Here is a 10,734-nt window from a genome sequence, read left to right on the forward strand (position 1 = left end):
TGGCGACTGTAACGGAGATGCGTTTCAAGCAGAGAGCTGCCAGTGAGTTTCCTTTGGTAGAAAAGCAGAGCATCGCAGATATTCAGAGGCCCTTGCACAAGGTCTATGGAGACGTGGCAGTGAACAAAAGCACGGTGAGTCGTTGGGCGAGCCGCCTGTCGTGATCACAACAAGGTCTCTCAAATACGCCCGATTTCCCGCGTGCAGGCCGGCCGCATACTCGTACAGCTGTGACTCCTGACATGTGTTCGTTTCCACGAAAATGCAATCGAAATTCTCCTTCACCATGACAACGCGGCTCCTCACACAAGTCTGCGCTCCAGAGAGGAGCTTACAAAACTTTATTCGACTGTTCTTCCTCATCCAGCCGACAGCTTGGATCTCGCACCTAGCCCATTGAAGAATGCACTCCACAGAAAGCAGTACGTGGGGAATGGGGAGTTTATTGCTTCAGAAAGTTGTTGACTAGAACATCGACCAGTAGAGTGATACGATGTGCACATTTCTGTCCTCACAGTAAGCTGGCGTATCGCCGTCGCTCTGATCGGAAATTATGTTGAATAGGGTTTTCTTAAAAAATAGGGTTTGTCGGGAATACGGTGTACTGGAATCTCGAATTAAATCTACCTACTCTTAAGAAAAAAGTATGTTGCATTACTTACTGAATGGCCCTCCTGATATAATGATTGTCACCCCTAATCGCGTATGCCGGGCGGGGTGGCCGAGCGGATCTAGGCGCTACAGTCGGAAACAGCGCGACCGCTACGGTCGCAGGTTCGAATCCTGCCTCGGGCATGGATGTGTGTGATGTCCTTAGGTTAGTTAGGTTTAAGTAGTTCTAAGTTCTAGGGGACTGATGACCTCAGAAATTGAGTCCCATAGTGCTCAGAGCCATTTGAACCATTTTTGAACCAAATCGCGTATCATATCCGTGACACTCTCTCCCCTATTTCGCTTTAATACGAAACGAGCTGCCCTTCTTCGAACTTTTCGGATATCCTCTGTCAGTTCTATCAGGTGCGGATCACTCTGCGTAGCAAGCTCCAGAAGAGGACGAACGAAGGTTGTGTGGGCAGTCTATTTTGTAGACGTGCTGCATCTCCTAAGCATTCTGGCAACGAAACGCAGGCTCTGGTTTGCCTTCCCACCGGCATTATCCAAGTGAGCTTTTCAATTTGTTCTAACTGCAATTTTTAGGTGTGTAATTGGATTGAAAGCTATGGGATTTGTGTGATTTATCGTGTTACCGAAATTCAACGGATTCCTTTTCTTATGTGGATGATTTCACGGTTTTCATTACTTATGGGGAACTGATGCTTTCGTACCATACAGATGCCATGTCTCAATCATTTTTCAATTAATTCTGATCTTCTGATGCCTTTACTGGATGGTAAATGACAGCATCATCCCAAAACAATCTAAAATAGCTGCTCAGATTGTCTCCGGAATCATTTATATTGGTATCAGTGGGCTTGTAACACTCTTTTGTGGAACGTCAGAGATCACTTCTACTACAGACTGTGACCTTTATGACAGGAAATTACGAATCAAGTCGCATAACTGAGACAATACATCGGAACGAAGTTTGATTACATGTCGATTATGAGGAGCAGCATCCAATGTCTTTTGGAAATCTAGAAATATGGAATCAATTTGAGTTTCCCTGGCGATAGCAAGATCACTTCGTGAGAACAAAGAGCTTTCAGCGTTTCAAAAGAACGTTATTTTCTGTATCCGCGCTGCCTGTGTGCCAACAAATCATTTTCGTCGAGGTAATTCGTAATGTTCGAATACAGTAGATATCGCACAACTCCACAGCATATAGACGTGAGTGATGTGGGTCTGTAATTCATCGGCTTACTCCTACGTTCATTCTTGAGTATCGATGTGACCTGTGCAAGTTTCCGGTCTTGAATACAGATCTTTCTTCGAGCGAGAGATTTATGTAATTATGTGCGAAGCTGTTATATCAGCGTACTCCAAATGGAATGTAATTGGTATGCATTTTGGAACGTTGGACTTCCGTTTAGTAAGTGATTTAAATGGTTCAGATGGCTCTGATCACTATGCGACTTAACTTCTGAGGTTATCAGTCCCCTAGAACTTAGAACTAAATAAACCTAACTAACCTAAGGACATTACACACATCCATGCCCGAGGCAGGATTCGAACCTGTGACCGGAGTTGTCGCTCGGCTCCAGACTGTAGCGCCTAGAACCGCACGGCCAGTAAGTGATTTAAACTGGCTTGCTATACTCAGGATATCTACTTGTAAGCTAATCGTGTTGGTAGCAGTTCTTAATTCGAATTCTGGACTGATTACTTCGTCTTTTTTGGTGAAGGAACATCGGAAAACTGTATTTAGTACCTCCGCTTCAGTGGCACTTCATCTGTAACGTTACCGTCACTACCCCTTAGTGGAGGTGCTGATTCTATCTTCCTGCTGGTGTACTGCACGTCCAGAATCTCTTTGCATTTTCTATCAGATTTCTAGATAGAGTATCGTGGTTGGAACTATTAGAAGTGTCTCGCACTGAAATTAGCGCTAAATTTCGAACTTTTGTAAAACTTCGCCAGTTGTACGGATCTTGCTTTTTTCGTTGACTCTGCAATAGTGTATCAAGGCAAGTCAGCTCCGACTTTTATTAATTTATTTGGTATAAGTTGGTCCATTGCTTCAGATACTATTTCTTTGAATTTAAGGCACATACGGCCTACGCTTCCATAGTTCAGAAGGGGAAGCGGCTGTCTCATAGGAAGGCGCCAATTAATATTTTTATCTGCTTTTTTAAATACATACATATTGCTTTTATTTTAGGTGGGTATTCAGTCTCGCTATGTGGTTAGTAATCCCTGTATCCGTCATAAAGCTCCCTATTTACTTGGGAATGTTTGTTGCGAGTGATTTTTCCCAAACAGTTACACTTCGAGTGGGATGCTGAACAAATTGTTCAAATATTTGGTTAGAGGGACATCTGTAACTGGTCTTTATAGAACACTGCGGTGACAACAGTCATGGGATAGCGAAATGCACACATACAGATGTCGGTGGTACCGCTCACAACAGGTATAAGAGGGCAATGCATTAGCTGAGCTGTCATTTGTACTCAGGTGTGGCGTCAGTTTGTTCTAAGCTGTGTCTCCCTACCACTTTCGCGCAACGACGCTCTGGGCTTGTTTTTTAGGGAATTGACTAGTTTGAACCTGGGACCTGTTGCTGGTAAGGAGACGCCAGACCACACATGACATGTAGAGTTCAGAAGAGTTCAGTGAGACTAGCGATGATATAATCAAATACTTAATGATTTCAGCGTCAGCTCTACAGCACTCCCTGTAAAAGAATCTTAATACTAACTAAATTTAGTGGAAGGGGTTCAAGATTTTCCTATATTTAGTTAGGTGGTAAAATAACGTCGAAAAAGCAGTTAAGTTTACCATTGGAAATTTTATTCTACTCACAAAACGTTGTTTATAAATTGCACTACTGATAAAAGGAAATGTTTTAATACAGGATGATAAAAACCAACTGCGTTCAACAAAAATGTGAACGAATATTCCGTGAAAGGGTTTCCAAGTTCTACAATGGATCGAAGGATGACCTATGCCATATCACATCTATAATCTAGATTTAAGTTAAGTTTCATAAAAGAGAAAACTATGAAAATGGTATACAGTGGCCCTCAATTATCGTTAATTACTTATTTAACTTGTCATAAATTACAGTGGCTGATGTGGCTTCTCAATAATTATATAAAAGAAAAATCATAGCGTTTCAGATTCTTAACTTCTAATAGCAAACGTGAATACCACGAAGTTTAATTGACGATCCACACTAGTATTACGTAAAAAGGGGATGTAACAGATGAGACTTCTGCAGTTCAGAGTGAAGCCTTATGCGCTCTATCTTTTAACATGGGCTGGGGGGTGGTCTTGGCGGTCGGCTGCCGACGTGGATGTCCGTCCCTTATCGTAGGGCCTCCTAGCCTACATGACTCTGCTCTCGGCTTCTGTTCTCGTTTCTCCCCTCGGAACTGCGTCTGTTTCACGGTGGGAAGGTATGACATGCATTTAGGCGTTCTTGTATTAGTCTGTGGTATTCCATTTGCTCACTCGTTGATCGTATTACTTTGGTTAATTTAATGTTAGGATTTATTCGGAGCTCCGGGACGCACTGCTGGATTTGCTTATCATGTCAGGGTTTTCATGGAAGCTGTTGGATTTGCCTGACACCTTACAAGGTGATTCATGTGAAAAGGTTTCCGATGTGATAATGACCGCACGACGATAATCAGTGGACTTTGAACAGGGAATAGTAATTGGTGATAGACGTGTGGTACATTTCATTTCAGAAACCTTAGGGAATTCAGTGTTCCAAGATCCACAGTGTCAAGAGCGTGCAGAGAATACCAAATTTCAGTTATTACATCTCACCACGGACAACGTAGGGGCTGACGGCCCTCACATAATGACCGAAAGACGCGGCGTTTGAGTGGAGTTGTCAGTGCTAGCAGGCAAGCAACACTGCGCGAAATAACCACAGAAATCAGTGTTGGACTTACGATGATTGTATCCATTAAGACAGAACAGCGTATTTTGGCGTTAATAGGTTGTGGCAGCAGACGACCGACGCGAGTGCCTTTGTACGTTAAACTGGGGATCTAGAAACGACGGAGAGGCTTCATCCCTGCCGTAGCCCTCAGTGGTCTACAACCCCACAACAGGCCACAGCATTCCACCACACCACCGCCCCACACCGAATCCAGGTAATTGTGTGGTTTGTCTCCCAGTGGATCCCCCAGGAACGTCCCATACCAGACGAGTGTAACCCCAAATGTTTGCATGGTAGAGTAATTACGCGTACACGGAAACATTGTTTGCACAGCAATCGCCGACATAGTATAACTGAGGCGGAATAAGGGGAACCGGCCCACATTCGCCGAGGCAGATGGAAAACCGCCTTAGAAACCATCCACAGGCTGGCCGGCACACCGGACCTCGACATTAATCCACCGGGCGGATTCGTGCCGGGGACTGGCACGCCTTCCCGCTCGGGAAGCAGCGCGTCAGACTGCGCGGCTAGTCGGGCGGGCGTGCGAGTGGCTTTACTTACAGCACGACATTGACTGCTGCGCATCTCCTGGGCTCGTGACGATATGGGTTATGCCCTAGACTACTGGGACTGGGAAGCCGTGGTCTGGTCAGTCCCGATTTCCGTTGTGTTGCGGCCCCATGTAGTAAGTGTTGCCTCACACAGTGAAAAATGGCAAAAACAGGGGCATGCCGGTGGTCAAGGCGTTGCGAAGTAGGCAAGCACAGATAGCCTTCCTGACAACACCAGTCTACCAACAGACTGACGTAAGGACGCACACAGACCGAGCGCCAAGCAAAGCCTGGAGAGAGCTGAGTAAGGGGAAGTGAGGTCAGCACGTTAAGTTACGCTGCAATATGCTGCAGGAGTAATAACAAAAAGCTACCAACGAGGGTAAAAAGGGCCTCCTGCTGGATATAAATAGTGGAGCGCAGGCAGCAACAGACAGAAGCCATTAGGAAGGAGTTCGGATCTGAGGACGGACGTGGTCCTTGTCCGACTGTTCAATATCCGCAGGTGACGATTCCAGAAGTCTGTTGCAGCTCGCAGGAGTCATCCGTTCGCCGCCAGATGTCAACTTCAGCTCTGGAGGTCGGCCCGAGTTCGGTCGGCACCATGGCTGACTAACTACAGCGAGACGTTCCAGCAGGACCGGCCGCGGACCTCGCGGACATCGCGATTGACGGTTTCGGAGCCGCCGGTGCAGCAGGCGTCGGCAGCTGACCTCACGGCGACGTGGCTCCGTGGGCGTGCCCGTACAGGGGCGCCGGGCGGCGACGAGTTCATCTCAACCACAGGGCATCCTGGCTTCAGCGGAGCACTGGTGGCCTGAGGCTCCCGAGTGTGATCAGCAGCGCGCGTTACGCGCCTTGTCGGAGAATCTACACAGCAGCAGCCAGGCGGAGGGATCCGCAGGCCTGGGCGGCGACGACGAGGGAGAAATTGTAAAGAAAGTTGAATAATTAATTGTAAAACTCCACGCCGTCTCAGTCTTTGGCGCAGCCACTGTGTCTGCTGCCAACAAGTGGCGCAGAAGTCGTAACAGTTGGTAAGAGCTGATGGTAGTGTTCAAATGTAGTGTAGACCCTACGAAGCTGTGGGCCCAAATTGTCAACAAGGCACTTTGCAAGCTGGTAGCGGCTCCATAATGGTGTAGGCTTGTGTTTATGTGAAATGGACTGGGTCCTCTGGTCCAACTGAACCTATCATTGAAGGGAAATTGCTATGTTAGGCTACTTGGAGACCATTTGCAGGCATTCATGGGGTTCGTGTTCCCAAACAACGATGGAATTTTATGAATGACAATGCGCCATGACGACGGGTCACAACTGTTCGCAATTGGTTTGAAGAACATTCTGGACAACTCGAGCGAATGAGATGACCTCCCAGATAGCCCGACATGCATTCCATCGAACATTTATGGGACATAATCGACAGGTCAGTTCGCGCACAAAATCCCGCACCGGCAACGCTTTCGCGATTATGGGCCGCTATAGAGGTATCATGGACCAATATTTCTGCAGGGGGCTTCCAACGACTTGTTGGGTCTATGCCACTTCGAGGTGCTGCACTATGCCGGGCGAAGGAAGATTCGACACGATATTAGGAGGTATCCCACAACCTTCGTCACTTCGGTGAACTTTTTAAATATTAAAGTTGTTCAATTCTAAAAAGGAAAACGTAATTTTCAATAATAACAGTACAAATAAAATTTCTGCGTTTCATTTTCCCTTTGTCACGCAACGCACTTCACTAACAGTGCCTACGCCCATCGAGTCTTTTGTTAACTGTTATGCTTGTTCAATATTCACACTGAAGCAACAATTTCTACATTGCATTTTCACTCAGATTATGCAGGTGACAACTGATCACGAAGCCTTTTCATTTACGTTCTACTATCAATGTGTTTCCCCACGAAAATTACTTTTTCTCAAACACGACACTCTTTTAGTCATAAATGTTATTATTAATCCCGCGCGCCTCTTCCCGGAATAACTGAATTACCCGAGCACCTATCTTCTACGAAATGACGTAACACATTCACTCTTAATTACACTTTCTACTAATTCCTTCATACTGCTTGGCAGCGATGGGGCTATGCGCAAAAGCGTTACACAGCAAAACAGTTCTCTGAGAGTTCTCTCTCAGAGAAAAGGCGCACTCAGCTTCAAAAGTCCTGAAGCCAGCGATAAATAAGGAGTAAAATATCGATAATTTACAATATCAGAGACTGCACTACTGCTTAAGCATCCTGTAACTTGAAACTTCCTGGCAGATTAAAACTGTGTGCCGGACCGAGACTCGAACTCGGGACTTTTGCCTTTCGCTGGCAAGTGCTCTACCACTTTTTTTTTTGTTTTTTTGTTAAATCTCATTTTGTTCGCTTATGTTCGTTACATCTGGTCGGGCGGACGTCGTAAGACATCCGTTTAAGTTCGATGTTGATCGATTAACTAAGTTTCTTTATTACAGAGGGCAGCTAACCATCTGAGCGAACACGCTGAGCTACCGTGCGGGCATCACTGAGCTACCCAAGCACTACCCACGCCCCATCCTCACAGCTTTACTTCTGCTAGTACCTCGTCTCCTACTTTCCAAACTTTACAGAAGCTCTCCTGCGAACCTTGCAGAACTAGCACTACTGAAACAAAGGATATTGCGGAGACATGGCTTAGCCACAGCCTGGGGGATGTTTCTATAATGAAATTCTAACTTGTAACTTGGTAATATTCATAACAGTTGGTGCCTGACGTCTTTGAAACTGCAATTGATACCCTCTTACTGAAGGCGGAGGTATTTCTCATATGTCATATATCTTGCATGTCAGTTGGCATAGTTTCGCTACGGCTAGCTCTCCCAAGGATCTCGATAATTCTGACTGAAAGTCATCTACTCCAGGAGTCCTGTTTCCGCCTAGAGTCTCAGTGCCCTGTTAGATTCTTTTCGCAGTATCGTATCTTCCATCCTATCCTCATATATTTTCTCTTTCCTTTCGATAAGAGTGTCTCCAAAATCATTTACCTTGTAAAGACCTTGCATATATTCCTTACACCTTTCAGCTTTCCTTTATTTGCTTAGTACTGGCTTGGCATCTAAGCGCTGCATATTCATTCGGTCTCTTCTGTTTTCTCGAAAGATCGCTTCAATACCCCTACAGCCTTGCATGTGTCTTCTATGCATCCCTGCTTTGCCATTTTGCATTTTCTATCGGTCTAATTTTCCAACCGTCAGCATCCACATTTGCTCAGTTCATTTACTGTATTTTTATGTTTTTTCTGTAGAGTCAGATAATTAACCACGTCAGTTGCAAATAGTGTTACGGGTTCAAAATCATGGCTGGTTTCGCACAGTTATAAGCCCATCTTTGGGTGTACAAGAACCATGAGGCGCGTGGCTGCTCACACTGTGAACTTTCGCTACGGGCCGGTGATAGCCGCACGTGAAGCTGCGGATGTGGTTCATGTGCAGCTGTCACCTGAGTTCAGACGTGTTCACAGCAGGTGGCGACCAAGTGCCTTCTAGTAATCGGGGGAAAGATTAATAGCAATTGCACTCCAGCATCGTGTTGTAACTGCCTTCACGCGACGACGTAACTAACGTTACGAAACCGGTCGTGCTTGTTAAAGTAACCATACAGCTGGAGCAGGTTTGTCCAGTGCTCACAACTATTGTATATGTGCTGATGAAAAAACCCGTGCCACGTGGGAACGAGGTAATGACGAAACATTTACAATAAATTCATAGGCTAGTATGGTGCTCCTTCGGAAAAAATGGTTCAAATGGCTCTAAGCACTGTGGGACTTAACATCTGAGGTCATCATTCCCTAGACTTAGAACTACTTAAACCTAACTAACCTTGCCAGTGGCAGGATTCGAACCAGCGACTGTAGCAGCAGCGCGGTTCCGGACTGAAGCGCCCAGAACCGCTCAGTCACAGCGGCCGGCCTCGGAAAAAAGGAAGGATAAAATATACGCTGTACAAAGTGAAAGTCAGGAATAATAGCAGGAGCTGCTGCCAGAAATCTGTGTGTAGTAAATGTGAACCAAATCTACATTAACTGGAGGACAAACATATTTCACCATGCTATCGATTGTCTCACTGATCACAGGTAATTATCGAACGAGTCATTTCGAGTGGTATCCCCGTTGATAACACGCAGCGAATTTTGCTTCAGGCAACACAGCGAGTGGAGTCGTGACAGTGGAATGATATCTCCAGAGCCCCAAGTGCTGTGGTCCTGCGGAGCATTTACATCCAGGTAAAGTAGCAAGGCATTATCGTAGCAGTTATCACGGTTCTGCTGTTCACTTCATGTCACGTAACGGGAGACATCTTTATGCGATTTCACGGTACACACGTAAGAAGAAGTACTGGATGGAAGGGAGTTTCCTCGTCTTCTCTTACAACTCTGGATTCTGCCGTTAAACAGATCACCTATCGCTAAATCATACTGTCATATTTATCATACTCCACAACCCCTAAACGTTTATGAAACTTTTAACCGGTGTCTGTCTACGGCTATTGACTACTGAAAAGAGTGCATTTGCACCATCAGGTGTACAATTTCATCTTTACTCTCTACCATTTTCAGTTATAACAACCATATTCACAGGTGAGAAACAGTAAACGTCAATGAATGTTCCACAATTGGCATGTCGTATTTGACGAAAATGTATTTTTAATCCTTTGTTGTATACAGTTTTTTTTCTTGTGGAGATTGTTGCAAATGAAACCAGTAGAGAATATATATATACCCTAAATGTCTGTATCATTATCACGTGAAAACGCTGCATGCGTTGTAGTCGTTTTAAGGAGTGTTGTTCAAAATTCCTCTGGAAAATCCCGACACCTTTTTTGCAGTCATTACAACTGAATGCTGGGATGTTTTCTGCAATGCCTTGGTTAGTCCTCTCCTCCCTGCGTCGTTTCTAGCACAATCAAGTTGGTGCGCCGTACGTAAGGACTTCCATGGCCTTTAATTATTTGTTTTCTTCGCGTCTAAGTTGTTACTGCTAATTTAACAGTTGTTGGTTGAGAGCACGAGAGTTTTATAATACACACATCAAAAAAAGTTTTGCATCACCACGGTTCCGAGAGTTCCGGAACCTGTACAGAAAACTGGAACAGAGATCAACATAAACACATAAACATCATTTCCGCCCTTTTTATTGCTCATGGAAACCACACATTGCATGTCGTACCACCATACACCGAGACCTTCAGAGGTGGTGGTCCAGATTCTCGCACACGTCGGTACCTCTAATACCCAGTAGCACGTCCCCTTGCATTGATGTATGCCTGTATTCGTCGTGACATACTATCCACAAGTTCATCAAGTCAATGTTTGTCCTGATTGTCCCACTCCTCAAAGGCGTTTCCTCGTAGATCGTCAGCGTGGTTGGTGGGTAACGTCGTCCATCTATCCCAAGCATGATCGATAGGGTTCGTGTCTGGAGAATATGCTGGCCACTCTAGTCGAGCGACGTCGTTATCCTGAAAGAGGTCATTCTAAAATGTGCACGATTGGGGCGCGAATTGTCGTCCATGAAGACGAATGCCTCGCCAATATGCTGCCAATATGGTTACACTGTCGGTCGGAGGAAGGCATTCACGTATCGTACAGCCGTTACGGCGCTTTCCGTGA

Source organism: Schistocerca americana, chromosome 5 (genome assembly GCF_021461395.2).
Source record: "Schistocerca americana isolate TAMUIC-IGC-003095 chromosome 5, iqSchAmer2.1, whole genome shotgun sequence".
Classification (NCBI taxonomy): Eukaryota; Metazoa; Arthropoda; class Insecta; order Orthoptera; family Acrididae; genus Schistocerca; species Schistocerca americana.